Here is a 26,860-nt window from a genome sequence, read left to right as displayed (position 1 = left end):
GAGCAGACCAAACTCTCCCAGCCAGACACCCTCGACACACCTCCCCACACTCCTCACGACGACATCAAAAACACCACGGTCAACGCCAGGTGAGGCTGCCGCCAGACCACCCTCGGTGGTATCGGAACTGCCGGTCTCCATAGGCTAGCAGTTAGCTTAGCCTGCCCCGCTCTCCCAGCCGATCCAGCTCTGCCAGCCATCAAACGAATACACAACGTAGACGCAGACGTCGACAAAGACACTGCATGGACGGCGCTGGGTGAGGCCGCTGCAAATGTGAATTCGCGCCGCCATCTTTCCACACCGGAAGCGGAACAAGACAATCTCGGGTGTACGGTGTAATTTCAACAACAGGAAGACCGAAGAAAGAGGCAGAGCAGAGAGTGGTTCGCCACGTTAGCGAATAAATAAATAAAATAAAACAAGAATATAAACAAAAATGATAAATAATTGAAAATAAATAAATTAAGCACAAAAAGAAAAAATTAAATAAAAAAATTTAAGCTGATAAAAAAAAAATTAGATTGCACTTTGCTGATATCGTCAGGGGAAGTTTGACGTTCATTCAATAAATAAGTAAATTAAGTCTTTTGCTCGCCCAGTCTTGAATAATTATCAGGAGTCGTCAGCTATAACGTGCGGTGTGTTGGTATTCATACAGTGTATTGGTACCCATAGTAGATCAAAGGCTTGCATAAAGTATTCTGTGCTTGGAATAAAAAGACTGACTTTTGGAGAGAGAAAAAAGACCCCCCCCCTTTTTTTTTTAGTAGGCTGACTACATCCCTGGTTAGCACTATCTATCCTCTGCTGGAATTGGTGGCAAGCTGGCCACCAGCCAAAGAGCAAGCGAGCCATTTAAGAGGCCTGCTAATTAATTTTCTGTTTGAGCACACAGTACATGTACAGTTTGGTTAAACTTGATGATACAGTGGGCGGGGCCTCGTTAGACAGCTACCATCGAACATTTTCTGTGCATTTGCCATACAGTGTATCCCCCTCAGGTGGCTTGTCATCTGTAGATTACCCACCAAAAAAAAATATATATATATATAGGAACATGGCTTAGGTCACCCAGTATGAAAATCAGATGAGTATGTCAGCAGAATGCAATGAGAAACATGAGGGGGGGGGGGGGGGAAGATGAATATCCAATACCTTCTGCCAACCCAAGGAGTTCACACTAGCCATCGGTGTACAGTGCATGATGAGGTGGCACCCTCCAGTGGTCGCCAATCATGTTCTAGTGTAACATTGATTTGAACCTATACTGCTCACCGTATTTAAGAGCAAATCATTTGTTTTTCTTACAGTATAAAAAAAAATATTCTTTGACTTCAGTTGTGGCATGTTATGTCCTGTACTATCATTGTTTTCAGGGGATGTATGCGATGCAGCTGCAGACTTCCAGGTGAAAAGAGGCCACAAACACCCTCAGTAAGCCCCAGGTGGAGAGGGTCCAGCCTATTGTGCGTTTTAACCAGAAGAGGATGCTGCACTCTCAGTCATGAAGCGGCGGACAAAAACATCTCAGTTCATGATGGTAAGGCTCCAGATGTGCAGTTAGGAAAATCTCATTCTCACAGTAACAGACACGGTGCTGAATAGGAAAAGAAATCACTGAGATACTACAATAAAACAAGCTTTATTTCAACTGTAGGCAAAGTAAATAGCATTAGAGCTGGACAGCATGTAAAAGCCCTAGAGAGGTTCGAGACATTTTGAGATGGGAATTATTTGCAGTAGAAGACACCATGAAAATCAACACAAAGAAGAGCAGACTTTGGATGATAGAAATATATATATATTCAGTATGAGTTGTATTTGTGTGTTGTTCAAAACAGTTGAATTTTTTTCACTAGGAGAAATTTGTGGGCGGTCCCTAAGAGTTGAAAGTGGGTGGCATGTAGATGCTTCACGTTTCTCACTTCATTGCCAAAGAGGTTGAGGTGAAAAGTTAATAAGATTCCCTCAAAATAAGTTTGAAAACCTATAATAAGCAAGCAGCAACAACAGCAGTTTAAAACACCGTAGCCTACACTCGTGTCTCGGACAGACGTAAGTCTAGACAGTCATTATAATAAGGCTGGTGTTTTCCCCCCCCCCATTGTGGTTGCATGTTACCTTGCATGGTATACGTATGTATTCATTGCCATGGTTATTCCAACATATCCTTTATACACACACACACACACACACACACACACACACACACACACACACACACACACTGTACCACCAAGGTAAATAACACATTCACACACTCCGTTTGTACATGCACACAAGTTAATTTCATTGTCAAGGCTTTATCAAGCCATTAAGGAGCATGAAACTAACACTCCACCAAATCAAGGAACTGGCATTTATTAGAGAAGATAAAAAGTAAATTCAGTATTCGATGTAAGGATTCCCTTGTAATGGTCTTGATAATCACTAACCTTGCTATTTCCCTGAGTATTAACAAGAAAGCAGGTCATTTGGCTGCTTGTGTACCTGCCAGCATGGATAAACATAAGCAGATAATGTGAGACAATTACTCTTGGAAACACTTTTTTTTGGGGGGGGTGATAAAGTGAGGCAAAGGGAGATGAACTGGTCATGTCAAAACCACGGTAGGTAAAAATCTGATACATGCAAAGTAGACAATGAGAGAATTAGAAAATGAGAGAAGCAATTTCAATTGAAAGTGAGGCGTACATTTGGCATACATACACTTTGATTAAACACAACCTCTGTGTGCCCCAGCTCATACAAATCAGCATGGCTCAGGAGGTAGAGCGGGTCGTCTAGTAATGGGAAGGTCGCTGGTTCAAACCCTGACTCCTCCAGAGAGTGTGTCGAAGTGTCCTTGAGCAAGACACTGAACTGCTGAATGTGTGTGTGAATGTGAGGCATACACTGTGCCGTCCATTTATGAATGCAGTCCATTTATCTAACAGGGGAGTTGAAGTTGTTTCCGTAAAATAATACAAAAGTTTTTTTGAAACTAATTAATTTACTCATCACATTCGCTTGAGATAATTTATTATTCATATGAGCTTCATATGAGATTCGTATGAGATTCATATACGTATTATTTGTAGTATTCGTATTATTCGTATGAGATAATTTACAAGATAGTCCATAGGGTTAGTGGTTTTGTCAGGAAGGGCATCCGATGTAAAATTTTGCCAAATCATTATGCGGATTGACAAGACTGCCATCGGTGCTGTGCCCTCACAGGGTACCGATGGAAACTATCAAATCCACTCTGGCGACCCCTGGGAAACAGGGAACAAGCCGAAAGAAGAAGAAGATTCGTATGAGATAATTTGCTATAATGGATATCGAAGTTATATTTCGCCCGAGATAGTTTGACTGTGTCTGATAGTATGGTAAGTCTAGCATTAACTGAGGTGTGGGAGGCTAGCGTGGGATCCAGCACTCCATCTGTGGGGCGGTCCCGATGAAAATGAGAGATTGAGGCTCGGTTTAAACTGCGTGTGACTGAGATGCAGAGGCTCAGCGGCCATGGTGACCCTCGTGCACTGCAGTGTGGTCACCAAGCTGGCACTTAAGTTTCACAGCACAGGAAGCAACTCGACTGGGCTGACCCTCCCTTCATCCCTATAGGAGCCACATCATATACCAAGGCTCAGCGCTTCGCCCAGGGCTGGACTACTGGAAGAAAGAGAAAGAATGAAAGAAAGAATGAAAGAAAGAAAGTTGGGGTGTTAAAACAGAAGGACAAGGTGTCAGAAAGGTGGGGGAGGGGGAGAGAGAGAGAGAGAGAGAGAGAGAGAGAGAGAGAGAGAGAGAGAGAGAGAGAGAGAGAGAGAGAGAGAGAGAGAGCGAGAGAGAGAGAAGAGAAACAGAGGTCGAAAGACACCAGAAGAGAAAAAAGTAGCAGACAAGGGCCAAAGAAAAGGAAAAAATCTTGGGTGTAGTAGAACGAGGGAATGAGGAAGAGACACAAAAGAGAGAGAGAGAGCGAGAGAGAGACAGAAAGAGAGAGAGAGGGTGGAGAGAGACAATAAGAGAGACAACGTGGCAGGAGGTTTGCCCGGTGTAGGCCGTGACTTAGTGCAGGGTTCATCTGAGGATGAGCGTAATGTGTGACCATTCATGAGTGTGCTGTTACTAAACTGTTACCAGCATTTCTACCCCCATAATGACTGTTTTGGATATGATATGACACCTGCCATTTTTTTTAAAAACCAGCCAAGCTATTTGATACCATGCAATTTCATTTTCACTTTCAACGTGAAGCTGCACATCCAGGGGAATGGACAGGTTTCCCCCTAAGTGTTTAAAATAGCATATGCCTTTTGTGAATTAAACCACTGCGTAACACACTGACTCATGCAGTTACATGCAATTACAGTGGCTCGGTGTACAATACGTTGTGCAAGCATTGCCGAGTGAAACTCCCACGCCATCTCATTTGCAGCTTTTTGAAATCCATATACCGTAAGGCTTCCTACAATGAGATATTCAACTCGGGCAATGTGGCTGTGCAAGGCTCAGTCCTTTGTAGTCAGTGCAGGCTTCAGTGTTTTCTCCCATTAGACAGACCTTATCACAGCAATCAAGCTGCCCCCGTAAAGAGCAGCTTCCTGTTTACCTCTTACATTTTGGCATTTGAATAAATCGACAGTCTTGTTATTGGACAGCGAAAAGGGTTGTTAAACATCAAAAGTGTGCAACGTTCATCCTTTGACATGTTTTTTGTTCGAGCTTGTGTAATCTTTGTGGATCATCTGAAATAAAATATTTCCCCCTTTAGTATACCTGCCAGTATACGCACTCACACACTCCCCCTGTTATCTATTGATTTCCCCTTTTTTTCTGCCAGGAAAAGCAAAATTCAAAGCGATTTGATTTTTCAATGGACCTAAGTCTTCAGATAGCAGATGCATTTCACACTTAATGACCTGGTGGCATAAAAAAAACAACCCGTGCACTCCCTTTTAGTTGTACCTAAATCAATTGTGCCATTTTCTACACAGTTTATGTAGTGATGTTCCAGTCCCTGTGACTCTAGCAAAGAGATGTCACAGTGGGAATATGGAGGACCTGAAGAACACACAGCGGGTAATTGACAGTTTCAACTCTCACCGGCCCACCTTTCAATTTTACACTTTATTACTGCAGCAGTGGAGGGATTCTCTCGACGTGCAATAACAGGCCACGTGCCTGTAAAGAAAGAGTATGTCTGGCACACTTTTACACCCCTCGTACACACTTCAGAGACCCCAGCACAGGATTTATGGGTGTGTAACTGGATGAGACTGGTAAATATGGCTGGCAGGGACAGATCGGTCGTCTGGCGAGGTCGGCAAATAGCAGAAGGGCCCCAGACCATGGACCGCTCGGGCCGCTCAGAATGGAGGATTACATTGATCCAAAAAAAAGGACATAAAATAGATCATTGAATTAGGAGCACTTTATTCGTCATTTCGTCTCCCCCAGCCCACAGCAGTGCGACACAAACACAAAAACACATATCCAAGAACTACAAAAACACACAGATCCAAACTAAAAACACATAGATCCAAACTAAAACTTATATCCAAACTAAACAAAAAACAAAAAAAATCACTGTCCAATAGAACGAATGCCAGCCAGGATGGCTGTCAGAACTGCCGGTCTGCATGGGCTCGCAGTTAGTTTAGCCTGCCCCGCTCCCGCGTCCTGTCAGACCGAATCGTTTAGCCCTTGGGGATTTTTTGTCAAAATAATGTAATATAGTTATTTATATTGGCCCCAAGTACTGTGGCCGTGCCATGCTCTATTCATGTTTTGGGTGAACTGTTGTATTAATATGTACCGTGGCCGAATGTCTGGGCTATGTAAATGTGTGAAATGTGCCTTTAATTTACTAGCAGAGTGCTTCATGTCATTGCCCCTATTTAACACTCTGCCAGTCTCAGATTGTTTCATCAATCATAATCAGTAACAAGTCAATGATTATTTAGTGTGTGTGTGTGTGTGTGTGTGTGTGTGTGTGTGTGTGTGCGTGTGTGTTCTCTGTGGCCAGTTTCTGTGTTAAATTCAGCCTGTATGATACCAGATTTGTGAATATGCCTATAGTTACAAACTTGGCAAAATCCAATGCTAAAGTTAGCTTAGCTTTGATGACGTATCCCTGCGCTGTGATTCGCCTCTGCACCAAGTGTCTGCACTATGCTCTGCGCCCTACTTCGTAATGAACAAAAAGCAAAGTTCTTATCATCTGAAAGTGCCCTATTGCTAATTTGTCAAGCTTTTTATGTTAACAACATGAGTTGGCGTTGGGTTCGGAAATAGGGCTGGTGTATGTCGCAAATGCCAGGGCTGTTTTTTGATCTCGGGCCTGAACCCCTGACAGTTGGCCTTCCCTTCCATCAGGCCATTTTGGTGGGGGGAAGGGATTCCCCCCTTTTTTTCTCCCTAATTATATACAGCCAGTTACCCCACTCTTCCAAGCCTTCCCGGTCGCTGCCCCCCCCGCCCCGCCAATCCTGGGAGGGCTGCAGACTACCACATGCCTCCTACAATACATGTGGAGTCGCCAGTCTCTTCTTTTCACCTGACAGTGAGGCGTTTCACCAGGGAAACGTAGCACGTGGGAGGATCATGCTATTCCCCCCACTTCCCCCTCCCCCTGAACAGGCGCCCCGACCGACCAGAGGAGGCGCTAGTGCAGCGACCAGGACACATACCCACATCTGGCTTCCCACCTGCAGACACGCCCAATTGTGTCTGTAGGGACGCCCGACCAAGCTGGAGGCAAACTGGGATCCCCGTGTTGGTAGGCAGCGGCATAGACCACCACGCTACCCGGACACCCTGCCATCAGGCCATTTTGAAAGCTCAACAGCACACAAATGCTTTGCGTGTGAATCCTGGATGCCATCCTAAATATTTTCTTTTTATTTAATTGGATCCTACCTGTAATAGAACTTCTGCAACAAACCTCCTCAGCTGGTTTTCTATCAAATATTCAACGCTCACTTGAAAAATATGCTCACTTAATTTTTTTTTAAAAAGCCCCTCAAGTTAGCGTTCTTAATCAGTATGTGAAATAAACCGATCAACCTATCAGATTTCAACCAGGAAGTCCCTCCACCTATTGCAAGGCAGCTTGATTTCCCTGAGGTCAGAATGGTTAAAAAGGGGACGGCCGGGCTGAGGCGAGGAAGGGGGGAGGAGGAAGGAGTGGGAATGTCGACGTAGAGTAGGGGAGAAGAAAAGGGGAAGGAAATATGGGGAAGAGGAGGAGGGGAAGAGGGAGGAGCGTGGGGAGGAGATGAAGATCACAGGCTGCTCCGTCTCAACTCGGCTGGCTCTCTTGTTTGTTTCTTCCTCCCATCAGAGAAAGTTATGTTGCCCATAGGTAAAGGGACCCGCCCCGTGTGTGTTGTCACCTCCACCCATGGGAGGGGGGGGGGTGTTCTGCCCTCCCCCCAAGGGCGTCATGGTTGACAGGCCCACTCCTCAAAAAGGCCCATTGCAAAAACCCTGTGCAGTGCAGTCCTGCCAATGGAGATTCAGTCTGAGGCGTCCGTCCCTCTCTTCAGTCTTCATTCCTGTTTCTGCAGGCTGAGATAGTGCAGGAGTGTGAATGTGGACCGTTTGGAGGGAGAAAGAAAGAGTGGAAGAAAGAAAGAAAGAAAGAAAGAAAGAAAGAAAGAAAGAAAGAAAGAAAGAAAGAAAGAAAAGAGAAGGGAAGCGTGTTGAGGGCTGGTGGGGGAGGGGTGAGGTCTGATTTCTTTGGACCTTTTTAGACGTCTGTGGAAAATGAATCACAGGGGCCAGCATGGAGGAGGAGGAGGAGGCGGGGGGGGGCTCCAGAAGAGAAACACATCTGGCAAACAAAAAAAAGAAGAAAAGAAAAAAAGCAAGAGAAGTGAGGAAAGAGGAGAGAGCATATTCTCCTTTGTTTAAAACACTAACGTGGAGCAAAGGGTGTTTGTCCAGCGTGTCCAGTGTCTCGAGTGACAAAAACAATTTCATCTCCACTTCTTATCTGTGAAAGAGGGACGAGGTGGAGGAAACAAATGCAAGCGAGAAGACGAGTAGGAAGGGTGGGTCAAGAGAAATTAGGAGAAATATCCAGGGAACATACAAAAGAACAGAAATATTCAAGCTGAACGAATGAAATATGAAATAAAAGAGAGAGAGAGAGAGAGAGAGAGAGAGAGAGAGAGAGAGAGAGAGAGAGAGAGAGAGAGAGAGAGAGAGAGAGAGAGAGAGAGAGAGAGAGAGAGAGAGAGAGAGAGAGAGAGAGAGAGAGAGAGAGAGAGAGAGAGAGAGAGAGATCTGGTGAAGTGTCATCTCTTGAGTTTAATGCTATGTTATTGCAGACTGGAAGCAGCCCTCCCTAAATGCCTGGATACCTTCATACCTCAATACTGACTGTTTTCCACAATAGGCAGGCAGGGAAATGCAGTCTGAGGCTGCCAGCTCTCTGCTCAGTGTGGTTTGTCATTAAGACTTTTCCATTTTTTTTCTGTTTTTTGAGCCACTCGCAACACAAGACCTGGAGACCGTCTGGAGAACCTATTCCAGCCACGTCATCCCCCAGCCTGTGAGAAGATAGACTACTCAGACATCATACCACACCTAACATACCCCTATCACATCACCAAATCATACGTGGATAAATATTGATAACTCTCAGAGTTAAGCTTGTGCAAGCATTCAACTTTTGATTTTGATTTTGATTTTTAGCTAAAGGTTAGGAAGACAGGAAGAGACCGCACGCGACTTCTTAAGCTTGGCGGACATAAGTGAAAAACGAACACGTGACCCGAAATACGATATGATGCCGATGGGTGAACTCGCTAAACGGATTTCTTTTTGCGTGGCTGTATGGTCACAAAGGGAGGGGTCAACGACGTGGAAGAGGAAAGAATTGGAGGATGGGAGAAGAAGAAAAAAGGCGGAGAATTCCAGACGTGTTGGAGGAAGCCCAGGTCTTTGAGGCTGCAGGCAGAAGAAAACTGGAGGGGATTTAGACCTCAAACAACATGCTGCAAAACTGTATGCAGCTCGCTCTCCCCCCCCCTCCCCCCCTCTCTCGCTCTCTCCCCCCCACTCGCTCTCTCTCTCTCTCTCTCTCTCTCTCTCTCTCTCTCTCTCTCTCTCTCTCTCTCTCTCTCTCGCTTTTTTTTCTTACCTTGAAGAGATGTATAAGTGTCCAAACTTTAACATACCAAGTTGAATATAATGTTTTAGTACACATTTTGAACTAAAAAGATGGAATCAGGTAAGGTATTTGTCCCTAATCCCGATTCCTAATCCTTCAGCGCCCCCCCCCCCAACCTTCCACTACCCCTGGTTCAGGTCATCGTATTACTGTGAACATTTCCGTTTGGGATTTGATCCATGGTGGTGAGGAGGCTGAGTGAGACAAGGAGGGAGGATGGGGATGGATGAAAGGAGACAGAGATAGGAGGACATAAATCTACAGTGACATGGGTTAATTTTGAATCTCACCTGTCCTCTCTCTCTCTCTCTCTCTCTCTCTCTCTCTCTCTCTCTCTCTCTCTCTCTCTCTCTCTCTCTCTCTCTCTCTCTCTCTCTCTCAATCTCTCTCTCACACACACATGCGCACGCACGCAAGCAAGCAGGCATGCAAACACACGCACACATGCATGCAAGCAAGCAGTGTACACACACACACACACACACACACACTCATCCTCTCCTCTCTGTGTGTGTTTCTTGATAAACAATTTAACCACACACACCTAAGATCAGAGGACCCTAACCAGCAAGTGTGTGATGTGAAAGCTGCTGCTGAGGAGGAGTTAAAGTTGTGTGTGTGTGTGTGTGTGTGTGAGTGTGAGTGAAAGAGAGAGACTGTGTTGATGCTGGGACCCCCGGGAGCAGGCAGAGGAAATCATCTTGATCCCTGTTCAGTGGTCGTCCCGTTTAACATGGACTAAGAAAACACTCACCACAAAGCCAGCGGGGGCTTGATATCCAACACATTTTTTCTCCAAGATTGCTTACCCGTTTGTGTATGTGTGTTTGTAGCATGTGAGATTGGGTGTGTCTGTGTGTGCATTCAGACTGCCAACATTAAGACTTAAAATCTGCATGTCCTTATTATCATAATGCCAAGATCTGTGCTGGACGTCTTAACGCCCTTTCTGTGTTCCCCCGTGTAGATTACTGGCTTTAAATTCATAATGGATTAAATCTGAGGATTAAAAATGTACACGGTATAATGTTTAAGAAGAGAACAGAGGGATAGGAGTGGGAGAGAGGTGATGGAAAACCGAGGGGAGTTTCTAATGAGAGGAGCCCTCCTACAATGACTTCAACACAGCCAACACAGTCCTGTGTTGGCTCTAGTTTGAATCAATGGGATTTACAGTTCGGATTGCTGCTCACAGCTCCACATATCCAACCTGGCAACTCTCAGCACTTCAGCCTGTTGGTTTGTTTGTTGGGGTTTGTTTGTGTTATCATTTCAGTATCTCTTTAATGACAGTCATCGTGCACACACACACACACGTGTACACACACACACATGCGCACACACACACTTGTCACACATTAGTGAAGCGATGTGACTTCAGCCCAGCAGCACATCAGTGAGAAACGGACTCAAAGCTGCTCTACATGTGTACGTAGTATATGACACGTAGACTAAAATAGATCATTTTAATTTACGTTCAGTTTGACAGCACCAAATATCTCAAAGTGGGACTCTACAAATTGCATTTGCTCTCTCGTTACAAATCAGAAAACTGCTAAAAACGGTGCCTAGAAAAATAGCCAAACACAACAATATGCTAACAAACTGGTATTACACAGGATAGCTATAAGGGATTCAGCACAAAAAAAATATTTTTTTTCTTCCTAAGTCAACCAAAACGTGCAGACAGACACATTAGTGGGTGGTTGTGTTGAGATTATTGTGGATGGGGCTGGTTCTGCTTTAAACCCTGAGGGGAAGGGAGGGATCACATTTCACATAGCAAACAGCAAGTCCCAGCACATGTTTAACCTGCTCATAGCCAACAGTGGCGGGCTGACTAGCCAGATACATAGCCACCATGTCCACCACACTCTGCCATCACCATGGAGACAAACAGGAAGGAGAGAGGAGGTGGGACTAACACAGTGATGACAAACGAAAGCAAGAAACGCAACGTGGATGAGAAAAAGCAATTTAGGTCAATCAAAACCATTTCTTTCTGAGCAATAGGGGAGGAAACTTGTTTTTCGCTTCCGGTGTGGGAAGATGGAGGCACGAACTTACGTTTGCAGCGGCCTCACCCAGTACTGTCCATGCAGTGTCTTTGTCCACATCTGCATCTAAATTTGTGTCTTCGTTTGATGGCGGTAGAGTTAGCGCTGGATCGGCTGGGAGAGCTTGGTTTGCTGCGTCCTGTGGGCCCAGGGACCACGGCCCTGCCCAGAGCTGTGCCCGAACAGGGAGCACCGAAGGCGGTCTGACAGGGCACAGATGCGGGGCAGGCTAAGCTAACTGCTAGCCCATGCAAACCGGCAGTCATCCTGGCTAGCATTCGCTCTCTTGGACAGTGATATACTATATATATATATATATATATATATATATATATATATATATATATATATATATATATATGTATGTATGTTGGATATATGTGTTGTGTTTTGGGTGTGTGTTTTTGTCTTTGTGTTGCTCTGCTGTGGGCTCAGGAAAACAATGTTTCGTTTCGTTTCATGTGCTCAAGTGCATAAAATGAATTGACAAATAATTCCTGAAAAGTGTAAGATAGTAACGGTAGTAGTTTCTCAGTGTGTGCAAATTACCGTGCAAATCTGTTGAAATGTGATCAAGAGCCCTCTTGTGGGTTTCACATTGTGTCGGGCAATCTTTTCCATCAGCGTAGTTCCTGAATTCTCGAAACGGCGGATAAATCATTTTAGGTCAACGAATTTCCTACGTTTAAAGTATTACACTTTTAATTGATGAGATACGAAATTGAACGGCTCTGTTTCGAAGCACATTCACCTCAACTTTAGTAAGATGACAAATGTGGCTGAACTCGGATGCAAAGACGTGACTCCTCTCTTTTAGATAACGGCAATTTCATTTCAAAGGATAATACCGCAGCTCTGTGGGTCTCTCCGTCTCGTCCAAAAAAAAAGAAAGAATTCAACAAAGATGAAAAGAGATCAAAAGTTTGAAATTCTAACCGACGCCTGTCATTTTTGCAGAAATGACACATTAATGCAAGCCGCCCCGCAATGTACCTACCAGTTACCTGGCTGCGAGGAAGCGAGCTGTGTCTCCGTAAAGCCACCGAAGTGATTTATAACCAACTTTTGAAAGTTAACACTCGGGTGGGAAAGCATCCATTTAGCAAGACTGAGTATAAGTGAGGGCCTTTTTGTGAGAGATGAGGCGCTTGTATTAATAACAGCAGGTTAGAGCGCTAGCACTTTGAAGTGTTTTAACACTGAGGAACACTTGGCCCACCTGCCCCAAGCTGGTGCTGGAAAAACTCTCTGATAAAGCTGCCGTGTGGTGGTCTTTAGGAGCATCTGTGCCGATGCAGCTGTGCTCTCAGGAGAGAATAACAAGGATGTGGGAGAAGGCGTCGGCGAGGGAGATCAGGAAACAAGAGTTTAAAAGATCAAGAGACAGAGTTTACAATGAGATGAGGCAACAGAGGGAACTAGTGTAACGTGTCAGTATTTGTGTACCTGTGTGTGTGTGTGTGTGTGTGTGTGTGTGTGTGTGTGTGTGTGTGTGTGTGTGTGTGTGTGTGTGTTTGTGTGTGTTTGTGTGTCTTCGTCTTCTCCCAGATTGCAGTCACAGAGAACATACGTGTGTGTGTGTGTGTGTGTGTGTATGTGTGTGTGTGTGTGTGTGTGTAAGTGATGTGCAGTCGGGGGAGGCAGTGCCTCACCCAGGCTAATAAGAAAAAAAATGCTATATCACTGTAGTTATTTAAAAAAAAATTTTTTTATTTATTTATTTATTTAACTTTAATTTGCTAATATTGTTGTAAAAAAATCATGTAAAACGTGTTGTTTTAGCAATAAAAGGCATGCCCTATTCAGGATGGCTTCTCCCAAAGCTAGCATTCGTGAATGCAGGCTGCTGAGGCAGAGTCCGCTTGTGCTTCTCTCTGGCGTGTGGAATGAAAGCAAATGGTTTCGGAGGTTTGCGCATGTGTAGTCTGTTCTTACAGTGTCTCCGTATCAACGATGAAGCACATCGCTGACCTGCCTCACGTTTTGTGAACGGATGTATTTTGACTCCCTCCCACCCTCTGGCTCGCCGTCCTCTGCTGTTCGCGCTGCCTACCCAGCCATGGACCTCACTGCACGTTACTGGTGTGTGTCTTCTTCCAGGTTGCAGCCACAGAGCACATATGTGTGTGTGTGTGTGTGTGTGTGTGTGTGTGTGTGTGTGTGTGTGTGTGTGTGTGTCCTTCCAGGTTGCAGCCACAGAGCACACAGAAACACCAGTCGGGGCCTGTCCTCTACAGGCTGCCGTCCCCACATGGCTCCATTAGCAGCAGGCAAGCCAGCGGGAGCACAAAGCCTGTAATACACTGCCTGCAGTCACATTGGCCTCTCTGCCCTGCAAAATATGCATGCACCCTTGGGTATGACATGATTATTGTGTGCCGGTCTATGATGTCAGCTGGTAACGTTCGAATTTGTCTGCTCATTGCTGACTCTCTTGTAGGTCGCTTTAGATAAAAGCACCTGCTCAATAAGTAAATATCAATGTAAAACAGTTTTGGAAGAAGGGGGTGGGGGTGGGGGGGTTACATCAGAAACCTGAACAATGAGCCAGGGAGCAACCTAATATGAGAGAAGACATCTTAATCTCAGACATCATCGTATTTCCATAACTTTAGCCTTTATCTTTTCCCTATTACTATGACCATGACCAGATGCTAATCCAGAGTCATTTTCTGCTGCTCTTGTGTTCCCTACTGTCTCACTGTTAGGCTATTAATTGGAAATCCATTTAGTGATATTTAATCAAATGTTAAACCCGATATAGCCTTTTTTCTTTGGTGGTGGTGGTGGTGGGGAGGGGGGTGCACCATCTCCCATGGTTATGACGATGAGATTTCATTCTGAAAAGACTGGTTAGATTCCTGATGGATGATGGATGCCAGCCTGATAAGTATAGGTGGAAAATGCAAATTAAATATTTACTGTTGTCATCAGACTCGCCGTGGCAATATCAGTCATTTACTAGTATGACAGCTGTTTCCTTATCTGCCCTCTTTCCTGCTGAATGATATGTGTACGTGTGTGTGTGTGTGTGTGTGTGTGTGAGGGAAAGAGAGAGAGAGAGAGACCAGGGAAAGAGAGAGAGACCAGGGAAAGAGAGAGAGAGAGAGAGAGACCATTACATCTCAACCTAAACAGGAATTTGGCAGCAGGGATAGCTGTTAATAGTTCAAACATTTGATTTAAGGAGGGGCCAGAGACAAGTTGCAGAAAAATAACACGTTCTCCTTTATTTTTTCCCCTCCTCCCACAGTATCCAGTAATGGACACGTGGAAGAATTTTATGTTCATCATGAAATTATGGGTTAGAGATTTACACACAAAAAAAGAAAAAGTGGGAAAGGACGAATGGCGAAAAGAAATACAATCTTCTCAACCCAAGCTCCACCTCTGCATTGTGACTGGCTGGTCAACAACCTGAATTGGGTGCAGGGTGGAAGTAGGAACACACCCTGAGGCTAAGAAAAGCAAGCGGTGTGTGTGTGTGTGTGTGTTTATTCATGTGGAAGGTGGAGAGAAAAAAGTTGAAGAAAGACAGACAAACGGTGAAAATAGAGAAACAGGGAAAGCGACACAAAAATTCAATAGAGAGGAAGAAAAAGGAGTAAAGCTGCAGAAAAAAAGTGAATTTGTGTATCTGAGAGAGAGAGAGAGAGAGAGAGAGAGAGAGAGAGAGAGAGAGAGAGAGAGAGAGAGAGAGAGAGAGAGAGAGAGAGAGAGAGAGAGAGAGAGAGAGAGAGAGAGAGAGAGAGAAACAAAGAAAGAGAACAAGCCCGTACCTATCCCATCTGCCCCATGTAAACCCTGGAATGACTGGAGTCACACCAGTGGAGTCCAGACCCCCAAAGACTGTCAACATAAGCTATGAAGGTGGTCTCATGAATTAACCGCCGTTGCCGTTATAGCGGTGTGGCTTATATGCCTGGTCTTTCTCACCCTTCCTCTGATCTGTAGTCAACACAATGCATGGCAAAAAGTAAAGCAAAGTACACAGGGTGACAGTCTTTCAGAATACACCGACATGTTTAGCATCTACCTCCTGAAACGCTCCTGTCCAGAGCAACAACCACTGACTGAACAGACTTAACAAGCTGTGTGGATGGGTCTCATTATTGTATCTGCACTTAACATGGTGGCAATGGCAGGCTTATGACAGCACTACTACTACTACTGCTACTACTACTACTTTCGGCTGCTCCCGTTAGGGGTTTGTATGTAATAGGGTAAGAATAATGTTAATATTATTTAATTATAATTAATAAAAATTATTATTATTATTATTATTAATTTAATAGTGCCCATCCATCCATCCATTATCCAAGCCACTTATCCCAATTGGGGTTGCGGGATGCTGGCGCCTATCCCAGCAGTCACTGGGCGGCAGGCAGGGAGACACCCTGGACAAGCCGCCAGTCCATCACAAGGCCGACACAGTCACACCTAGGGACAATTGACAATTTAGTATGGCCAATTCGCCTGACCTACATGTCATACATGACCTACATATATATATGTGTGTGTGTGTGTGTGTGTGTGTGTGTGTGTGTGTGTGTGTGTGCACGCATGCATACGTGCGTGCGTGCGGCACAGGGCGTGTGTGACGCGTCAGTGCAGTAATACTGGGGTAGTAGTGCTTGTAGTTAGTGCATGCTGCATGCTGCTTCTGCTTGCTACGCTCTGCTCTCAGCTACTGCCGCCGGCTAGCCCTCTTTGCGGGGGTGAAAAGAGGAGCCGAGTGCGTAAGTCTCCCCTGCCGGTACATAGCCTCTCTACCGCCAAGACTCCTGCAGTGCCTCCTCGTGGCCACACACGGTAACTGGGTACCTTGCGGTCCCTGGCTAAACTGTAGGGGATCTCGGAGCTACAGTGGTCCCCAGAGGTCTAATGCGCAGGCCCATGTGAAGTGGATACGCCCTGGCATTGACCAACCACTGTCCCACTGCCTTGTGGGTAAGTGTAGGACGACAAAGGGTAGGGGAGCACACCCTGAGAGAAAAGCAACGTGCATGGCGGCGCACGATAGGCGGTCCTCTGACAGACTGGAGCTCCGGCAGCCTCCTGCAGCTGTGGAAGAGTGCTGGTCGTCTTGGGCCCCCCTTGCCACCAGATCCCACCCTCTCACAGTGAAGAAGTGCTGCTGGGACATGCGCACCCCCAGCGGCACTGTAAATAATCTCTTTGCGCAGGTATCCACCTCTGCCTCGGTGAGACCAGCAACCGGAATATGGATCAAAGTCTGGCGGCGATGGGGTGTCTGGTGACGGGAGCAGGTATGAATGCACTGGAAGCTCCTAATCAGACCCCTGCACGCCAGCGGCACAGGGCTATTCATGGTCGCCAGCAGCTGGGCTTGAGTGGCAGCTGCTCTCGGCAGACCCCTGTGTGTCTGAGCAGCCCTATTTAGGAGCCACACTGCTCACCCCAACTGGGGAGGGGCCTAGAAAAGGTGGCCTAAACATTGCCCACTCAAAACATCCTGGATAGGCTACCGCACCTATCGGGACATTCCACTCTGCGGTCGAAATAAAAAAAAGAAAATAATTCCCTTTAAACTGGCAACATGGAACATAAGAACTCTGCTGGATGTTAATGCCGAAAGACCTCAGCGAAGGACTGCACTAATTGCAGCGGAACTCAATCGCTACAATATTGACATTGCTGCACTCAGTGAAACCAGGTTCCTGGATGAAGGCTCCCTGAAGGAGGACACCTACACCTTCTTCTGGAAGGGATACCCTGCAGGAGGACAACATCAGCATGGTGTGGGATTTGCAATAAAAAACAGCCTCCTACCAAGACTCACTGAAACACCGATTGGCATAAGTGAAAGGCTCATGTCGCTCAGGATCCCTCTGGCCAAGAAACGTTATGCCACCCTCCTAGGTGCCTATGCACCAACACTGCCATCAGAGGATGACGTAAAGGACCGCTTCTACCAGTCACTAGATGAGGCTCTCCGTCATATACCCAAGGAGGACAAGATCTTTTTGCTGGGCGATTTCAATGCCAGAGTGGGGAAAGACAACAAGGTGTGGAGTGGTGTCATTGGTGGGCATGGCATTGGGAAAGTCAATGCAAATGGACTGCGCCTCCTAAGCCTCTGTGCTGAGCATGGCTTGACCATCACAAACACCCTCTTCCAATTAAAAAATAAGCACAAAACATCCTGGAGGCACCCACGCTCCAAACATTGGTACCTATTGGACTACATCATTGTGAGACGTGCTGATACAAAAGACGTCTTACTCACTCGTGCAATGAGAGGTGCTGAGTGCTGGACAGATCACCGGCTCATCATGACCAGGCTCCAGGTGGAGGTACGCCCTGCTGTTCGTCTCCAAAGGTCAGGAAAGAAGAGGCTTGACTGTACCCGGCTAGAAAAGGCTGAGGTCCAGAACAATCTCCGCCTCTTTCTGGCTGAAAACCTGGAAGACATTGAGCTTCTCTTGAGCACGGATGATTCCATTGACAGGAAATGGTCTTCCGTGAGCTCCAGACTCTACAAGGCAGCATCCCAATCCATCGGTTACAAGAGCAGAAAACACCAGGACTGGTTCAATGACAACACAGGCACAATAACTTCCATACTCAAAGGCATGCATAAAGCACACAGTGCTGTCCTCAACAATCCCACATCAGCTACACCCCGGCAACAATGGCAAGCATCCAGGAGAGAGGTGCAGTCAAAATTGCGTGCCCTGCAGAATGAGTGGTGGATATCGAAGGCAAATGAAATACAATCCCATGCCGATAGAAATGATATGCACAACTTTTATGATGCAGTGAAAACCATCTATGGCCCAAGAAACTGCTCTGTCTCCCCCCTGAAGTCTGATGATGGTACCACCCTCATAAAGGACCAGAAACTCATCACAAAAAGATGGGCAGAACATTTTGAGACTCTTTTGAACCAGCCCTCCCCAACAGATCCCTCGATCTTGGATGAACTACCTGTCCGCCCCACCATCCAAGACCTTGACCTTCCACCAACCTTTGAAGAGGTTCATTGTGCAGTTAGGTCGCTGAAAAATAACAAGATCCCTGGCCCTGACAGTATCCCTGCAGAGGTTTTTAAACAGGGAGGCTACCTCTGCACCCGTGCACTTTTCCTGTTCATCTCACACGTATGGAAGAACGAAACTGTCCCTCAGCAGTGGAGGGATGCTAACATCATCTCCATATATAAAGGCAAAGGAGACAAGTCCTTCTGTGGCAACAGCCATGGCATTTCACTACTGGCTGTTGCTGGAAAAGTCCTGGCCAAACTCATGTTACACAGGCTGGTAAAACACATCTCAGAGGAGCTGTTGCCTGAGTCACAGTGTGGGTTTAGGAGGAATAGGAGTACTGTGGACATGGTGTTCACAGCACGGCAACTCCAAGAGAAGTGTAGGGAGCAACATCAGAACCTCTTCATAGCCTTCATCGACCTGTCAAAGGCTTTCGACACAGTCAACAGGGACATCCTATGGAACATCCTCCTGAAGTTTGGCTGTCCACGAAAGTTTGTCAACATCCTTCAAAGATTTCATGTGGGGATGATGGCACGTGTGACCATTGGAGGCCAGGAATCCGAGCCCTTCAGGGTGTGCACCGGGGTACGTCAGGGGTGCATCCTTGCTCCAGTTCTCTTCAACATATTCCTCCTGTGTGTGACATTGCTGCTCCACAAGGAAATCAGGAAGGACAGTGGGGTTACTGTGGACTTCAGACTAGATGGAAACCTATTTAACATCCGTAGGCTCCAAGCGGTCACAAAAATGACATCTGAGCACATCATCGAGTTACAGTACGCAGATGACTGTGCAGTTGTGGCCCACACATCCGAGGCACTACAAGCTACCCTTGCAGCTGCTGCAAGGGCGTATGGTAGGCTGGGGCTCTCTATAAATGTGGCAAAGACTGAAGTAATATGCCAGTGGGCATCTACTCCTCCATCTCATTCACCAACCTTCAACATCTCCGACAAACCACATGCAACAGCGGAATCCTTCAAATACTTGGGCAGCTTCCTCTCTGACGACTGCAGCATCGACAGGGAGATGCAAAACCGGATTAAACAAGCGTCATCCTCTTTTGGCAGACTTAGAAGAAGGGTCTTTAAAAACAAAGACCTCAACCTCCACACCAAAATATCTGTCTACTTGGCAGTTGTCATCACGACTCTCCTCTACAGCTGTGAGGCGTGGACCCTGTACAGCCACCACCTCAGGATGCTTGAGGCCTTCCACATCAGATGCCTACAATGCATTCTGAGGATAACCTGGCGTGACCGAGTGCCCCATACTGAAATACTCCGCAAGACCAACTGTATCAGCATGGAGGCTACCGTCACCCAGCACCAACTTCGATGGCTCGGTCACGTCATCAGGATGCCAAAGGAGCGCTTACCGCGTAATAGTGCTGTATGGCCAGCTACATCTTGGCCGCCGCTTGGCAGGGAGCCAGAAAAACGGTACAAAGACCAGCGGAAGACCATCATAAAAAAGTGCGGCCTGAACCCGAGCCAGCTGGAAGACACTGCCGCCCAACGCTCCATCTGGCGGCAGCTCTGTCAACAAGGGGTGCAAAACCTCGAGAAGGACCGCGGTGATCGACGGACCAGAAGACGTCTGAAGAGACATGAAGCCAGTACCACACCTACACCCCCAGTCAGTGATTTCACCTGTTCTGTCTGTGGCAGACATTGTGGATCGCGGATTGGGCTTTACAGCCATAAGAAGACTCACAAGTGACAGAGGCAGGATTGTCATCATCGGACACGACGGACAACCTAAAGCAAAAGTGTGTGTGTGTGTGTGTGTGTGTGTGTGTGTGTGTATGTATATATGTACGTATGTATATGTATGTATATGTATATGTATATTTATATATAATGTTTTTTTGGGGGGGGTTCGGAAACCGTCAGTAGTGTTGATGAAAGTGCTCAACAAATGAAGATTGGAATATTAATATATATATATATATATATATATATATATATATACACACACACACACACACACACACACACGGGGCAACATAATATTTATTGGGTGTGTGTTTTCTTTTGTTGTTTAACCATATTGGCAGCTGATACGTGTGTGGCGCACGAAACAAGCGTGTTCTGCTATGTATTAAAGTTTTTTCCCTACATCTATCTTAATGTATGTGTGTGTGTGTGTGTGTGTGTGTGTGTGTGTGTGTGTGTGTGTGTGTGTGTGTGTGTGTGTGTGTGTGTAAGTATTATTTTAGCAATAAAGGCAGAGTTAAAAATAAGTTGTTGATGGAAGATTTTTTTTCCGGTGCTCAACTCCACCTGATGCTATTTATAATAATAATAATAATATATAAACTTTATTTTTTGGGCAGCATGGTGGCCCAGTGGTTAGCACTGTTGCCTCACAGGAAGAAGGTCCTGGGTTCAAACCCCAGGCCATCCCAGGTCCTTTCTGTGTGGAGTTTGCATGTTCTCCTCATGTCTGTGGTGGGTTTCCTTCGGGTGCTCCGGTTTCCTCCCACCATCAAAAAGACGTGCATGTTAGCGTTAATACTCCTGTCTGTGCCCCTGAGCAAGGCAATGGAAAGAAGAACTGGAGTTAGTTCCTGGGCACTGCAGCTGCCCACCAGCCCTATACCATAGGATGGGTTAAATGCAGAGACATTTCATTGTAACTGAACAACTGCACAATGACAAAATAAAGTGGCTTTCTTTGTTTATATCACACCTTTCTAAACAACATTACAAGGTGCCTTACACAACAGGATAAAATAATGCACATAGTCGAGATAAAACAACAAAATACAACAAGGTAAAACATGGTGAGGATAAAATCACAAGAGCATAATTAAAATGTAGAGAATTAGAGCTGATAAAACAAGGATTATGATAAAACAATTAAAATAAGGCGATGAAGGAAAAATATAAAGAATTAAAAATGTAAAATTAGAAAAGTACAAGATATAACCATAATAAAGCTCATTGTTGTCTGCATAACAGTGAAAATTAATATTATGATGACAGATGATCTGATCCAGGGGGAGCATGTAAATGGAAAATAATAATCGACCAAGAACTGACCCCTTGGGGACACCACATGTGAGGGGGGGCAGGGGATGAGGACATTCTCCCATTACAACAGAGAAAGCTATGTCAGATAGGTAGGATTAAAACCAGGCAAGAGCAGTATCCTTAATGCCAACATAGTTTTCCAGGTGATTTAAAAGGATGTCGTGGTTGATCATATCTAAAGTGGAACTAAGGTCAAGCCGAATTAAAATTAAGCAAGCACCAGCCAGCGGTGGGCAAAACGTTGGGCAAACTTTTTTCTTTTGTTCTGGGTAACTCTCCTTCCTCGAATGGCTCAGTTGAGTTGTGGTGTCCCTCAAGGCTCAGTTCTTGGCCCCCTTCTGTTTTCTATATACATGCTGCCCCTGGGCCAGTTCATTCAAAATCATGATGTGTTTTACCCTTTTTATGCTGACAACACTCAGTTATACATGCCACTAAAACCCACAGATCCTAGCGCCCTAGTAAATCTCACAACTTGCCTCTCTGACATTAAATCCTGGATGTCTGAAAATTTTCGTAAATTTAATGATGATAGGAGTGTCCAGGTAGCATAGCGGTCTATTCTGTTGCCTACCACAATGGGGATCACCAGTTCAAATCCCCGTGTTACCTCCGGCTTGGTCTGGCGTCCCAACAAACACAAGTGGCCATGTCTGCGGGTGGGAAGCCAGATGTGGGCATGTGTCCTGGTCACTGCACTAGCACCTCCTCTGGTTGGCCGGGGCGCCTGTTCGGGGGGGGGGGGGCAGAGGAACTGTGGGGAATAGTGTGATACTCACACGTGCTACATCCCCCTGGCGAAACTCCAGCTTGTGGTACCCTGCAGCCCTTCCCAGATCAGCAGAGGGGCTGAAGCAGCGGCCAGGACAGCTCAGAAAAGTGGGGCAATTGGACGGGTACAACTGGGGAGAAAAAAAAAGGGGGGGGTCAGAAAAAAATGAGATAAATCTGAGGTTATTCTGTTTGGTACCCCAAATTCCATCAGCTCTTTTGATACTAATCTTGGTGGTCTGTCAGGTTAAGCAGACTGCTAGTACTTTTGGGGTAATATTCTTTTTTAAGCCACTTTATTTCGTCATTGTACAGTACAGTACATTACATTGAAATTTGTTTTCTGCATTTAACCCTTCCTATTGTTTAGCAGCAGTGGGCAGCTGCAGCTCCCGGGGACCAACTCCAGTTCTTTCCATTGCCTTGGCCAGGGGCACAGACAGGAGTATTAACCCTAACATGCATGTCTTTTGCATGGTGGGAGGAAACCAGAGCACCCGGAGGAAACCCATGCAGACACAGGGAGAACATGCAAACTCCACACAGAATGGACCTGGGATGTCCTGGGGTTCGAACCCAGGACCTATTTGCTGTGAGGCAACATTGCTTACCACTGGGCCACCGTGCCTAATAATAATGTTCGTGATATTCATAATATTCTTAATAATCATGCATAATATTAAATGCTAACCTCAGTTTTGATAATCAAATCAAACATGTTATTCAGTCATTGTTTCTCCAGCTCAAGGTAATCTCCAAAATTAGGTTATTTTTATCTGCAAAAAGTTGCATGGGCTTTTATCTATTCTCGGCTTGACTATTGCAACGCACTTTACTCAGGTATCAGCAAGGGCTCCCTCAACCGTCTGCAGTTGGTACACAGTGCCACTGCTCGGCTCATTACTGGGACAAAGAGGAATGACCATATCACTTCTGTGCTTGCCTCCCTACACTGGCTCCCAGTTATAATTCGCATTGGTTTTAAAATTTTATTGCTCACTTTTAAGGCTTTAAAGTCTTCCTCCTACACACATTTCTGATTTACTGACCTGGTATACACCCTCTTGACCATTGAGATTCGCAGATGGAAACCTGCTGGTTATTCCCAGGTCTCGGTTTGTCTCAAAGGGTGATCGGGCTTTTGCTGTTAGAGCCCCCACACTATGGAACTCTTCCTATTGAACCATGACAAACCAAGTCTCTAGCTTCTTTTAAATCTCTTCTTAAAACTTTTCTTCTTGTGAAAGCTTTCACAAAAGTTTGACCTTTGTTTTTATTTATTCACACTGTTTTTATTTTTATGCTTACTTATTTGGTCTCATTCTTATTTTTGCCTTGTCTGGTTTGATTTCTTTGTAAAACACTTTGTAATATTGTTTTAGAAAGTGCTATATAAACAAAATTTATTATAAATTAGTGCCGGTGGAAAAGCTTTGACTTCATCCCTTTCAGATATCACAGATAAACTCGGTTTTCTGAAATCTAAGTTTGGGAGACACGTCAAGTCAAGTCAATTTTATTTGTATAGCCCAATATCACAAATTACAAATTTGCCTCAAGGGGCTTTACAGCAACACAACATCCATGTTCACTGTGAACCATCAGTTCTTCATAAATGTATAAGTTTGTGATTTGGAACTTCTTTAACAGAAAATCCAATTCTACCATTTTGTGTTGGACAAATGGAAAGACTGTCAGGTAAGAAAGACAGACAAAAAGATGGGCAAACAGGGAAATAGACCAACAACAAAAAACGTGGCAAATTGCTCAAAATAGCTAAAATGTGAATCGTGAACCAGCCCGGACAGCTACAGATGTCGCCTCCTTTTTCTACTCTTGAAACGTAAAGAAAAAAGAAAGGAAGGAAGAAAGAAAGGAGGGGTGAAGGTTATGAAGGCTACACTGAAAGAGAAGGAGGAGAATATCAAAATAAAGTAAATCGGGCAAATTAGGGAGAAGACATGAAATGAAATCAATTTAGAGGTTAAAAAAAGAGTGAGAAAATAAAAGGAGAGCCAGCCAGGGAAGGAAAGGAGAGGTGAGGAGCGGCATTAGATTTTAACCAGATGCAGAGCTTTCACAGTGGATGTCAGCCAGCAGGCATGTACTCATGCTTTAGCTATGTCACGGGCCGCCTTTCCACCCTTACACCGACCCCCCCCTTTCTCTGGGGCTCATTTATTCCTCCTGTAATCTTCTGTTTCTCTTGCTGTCCCCCCACCCACTATCTCACCCTCTGCACTTCTTTTCTCCATCTTCTGAAGCTTTCCATCTTGTCTGCTCTCTCTCTCTCTCTCTCTCTCTCTCTCTCTCTCTCTCTCTCTCTCTCTCTCTCTCTCTCTCTCTCTCTCTCTCTCTCTCTCTCTCTCTCTCCTCTAAACACACATCTCACTAAAAGAGGGTGAAGATTGAGAGGCAGACGCCGTGTGTGTGTGTGTGTGTGTGTGTGTGTGTGTGTGTGTGTGTGTGTGTGTGTGTGTGTGTGTGTGTGTGTGTGTGTGTGTTAATGAGAAAAGCTGATGACGAATTGAAACACCCATGTTTCGTGTTGGCAGGGTTTTAAGGGAAGTAACTTTGAGATAGAACGGCTGATGGTGATTGCGCATATATCTGGTTTTGTTCCTGATTTGGGCTGCTGACTGAGACGTGGTCTAAACAAACACACGGGGCTTGAACTGACTTTTGCTATGACACTGATTTTCCATGGTGCACTAAACTGAGAAAGAGAAAATGAGAAAAAGAGAGAAAAATAGAGGGAAAAGAGAGAAGAAATGAGTAAGGGAACGAGAAAGAGCCCTCAAGCCAGAGAGAGAGAGAGAGTGAGAGAGAGGAGGAGGAGGAGGAGGAGGAGGAGGAGGAGGAGGGACTAGACAAAGGAAACTGTGAAAAAAATAAAACTGTAATTCTCAAATGGAATTTCTGGCATCATCAGACAAACTTCCACACACACACACACACACACACACACACGCAAACTCTCTCTCTCTCTCTCTCTCTCTCTCTCTCTCTCTCTCTGGATACACACGCGTGCGCATGCACACACACACACACAAAGAGACACTCTGGATATAGTATGTAGACATAGTTAGGAGTACTTTCCCAGACCAACGCTAAATGAGATAATTCTGGATTCCTGTAATTGGCACGCAAAGGAGGCTTGAAGTAAGTTCCTGCTACTTCATCAAAGATTAGGCTTGGTTCATATTCAGGAAACTACAAATGCCAGTCACGCTAAAACTTTTGGTGCTGTTTTGGTTACCTAAAAGTGAAAGTAGGCAAATTTTCAAGTTTCCCTCCCAGTGTTTCCAATTGGCATTGCTATTTGCGCCGCTGTCGCAAACGCAATCCGCTGTCACAAACACAATCGATTCCGGTTTTCCACAGAGCCCAGCAACTCCCAACAACACAGGACAAACATGCATTTGTTTACACATGTCTGTAAAGAAGTATGTTCATTGAAGAGATAAAGTGAAATTATCATAATTTTATACTGAATTTGGGAACTATTGGCAATTGTAACGACGTGCATTGCATAGTAATAAGATAGGTTTTGAGTAATGTTATTGCTTCGCACAAACAAGTTCTTTTGCAGGGGTTGGCATCGGGGTGGAGGGGGGGTAGAAAAAACATGAGGAGAAAAAGCGTGAGTTTATTCATTCATTTAGTCTATAACAGACATGAATGCTATTTTATGTTTTTATCGGGGCTACAAGGAATTCTGCACCAGCCTGGATTCCTTGGTTTGTTTTCTGGCTGTTAGCATTACCTAGCAGTAGCATTAGCAACATGGCTAACCACTAGCAGCCGGGCTACTGTCTAGAGCAACAAACAACCGTAAGAATCCCAATTTGAACTAGAAACCCCGATCTCAGTGCTATGACAAAGGCAGAGTAAAACATCCGGTGGTATTAATAAGTAGGCAGGTTGTGTTGCATACTGATCCAAGAAGAAAGAATGCCTCTCAAATAATACTCTCATTCCCGTGGCTCACTCATTCCATCAAGTGAATGCCCATCAGAGGTTCACTCTTGTTTTAGCTCATCTTCTATCTCTCTCCCTCTTCGCCTTCTTTGCCTCCTCCGTCAACTGGGTTCTTTTTCTCTTACCAGGTAGAGTTTCCACAGTTACTGAGGTTGGTCCACCGTCCGTCATTGCCTGGCCTGCTACTGTGTGGTTGACGCACTTCGTTTGCCATAAATCGATTTGCCGGGAAAAATTGTGCCCGGTGGAAGGCAAAATTGCATAGTGAAAGCGAGGCTTATAGAGAACCAATCTAATCGCCGATGGTGTCATTATTCTCGTCATCATCGTCGGCGGTCACTCAGGGTTGAGTATAACCATCCTCCCTCTGGATCCTCAGGTGGGTTTAGAGGCCGATCCCGGAGCTGCATAATGGGAGGACACCTGCGCGTGACAGCTTTTTACATGGAGTGGCTGATGCACCTGCAGCCACCACGGTCCTTGGCAGTAGGTGGCCAGAGTCCAATGGTACAGAGAACCAAGACGATTGGGGACCACCCTCCATTTCTGCCTTCACTGCCGTTGTGACCTGGAGACATCTTCCGCCAGTTCCGCCGTTGAGGTCTTTGTTGGATCGCACTTCGTCTGGAACCTTTCCTTGACCTATGCGCCTTGGATGACCCTACTAGGAGCCAAGCTCCGGACGGCATAGCTCTTGGGATCATTGGTACATGCAAGCTTTCCACCATGGCAAGGTGGCGATCCAAGAGAAGATCATTATTCTATAGCCATTACACTGTGCAATCAACACTTACTTCATAATGATAAGTTAAAGCAAAAAAGTTGTCT

At 45.4% G+C, this 26,860-nt stretch overlaps 1 long non-coding RNA gene across 1 annotated transcript; it reads left to right on the top strand.

The window, feature by feature from the left end:
- On the top strand, nt 1-26,860 carry LOC130129147 (uncharacterized). The gene is made up of 3 exons (XR_008811955.1): nt 1-89; nt 1,380-1,543; nt 26,412-26,860. It is a non-coding gene; the product is annotated as an uncharacterized LOC130129147 (long non-coding RNA).

The sequence above is a fragment of the Lampris incognitus genome, chromosome 18 (assembly GCF_029633865.1).
Source record: "Lampris incognitus isolate fLamInc1 chromosome 18, fLamInc1.hap2, whole genome shotgun sequence".
Taxonomy (NCBI): domain Eukaryota; kingdom Metazoa; phylum Chordata; class Actinopteri; order Lampriformes; family Lampridae; genus Lampris; species Lampris incognitus.
This window is presented reverse-complemented; position numbering and strand designations above follow the sequence as displayed.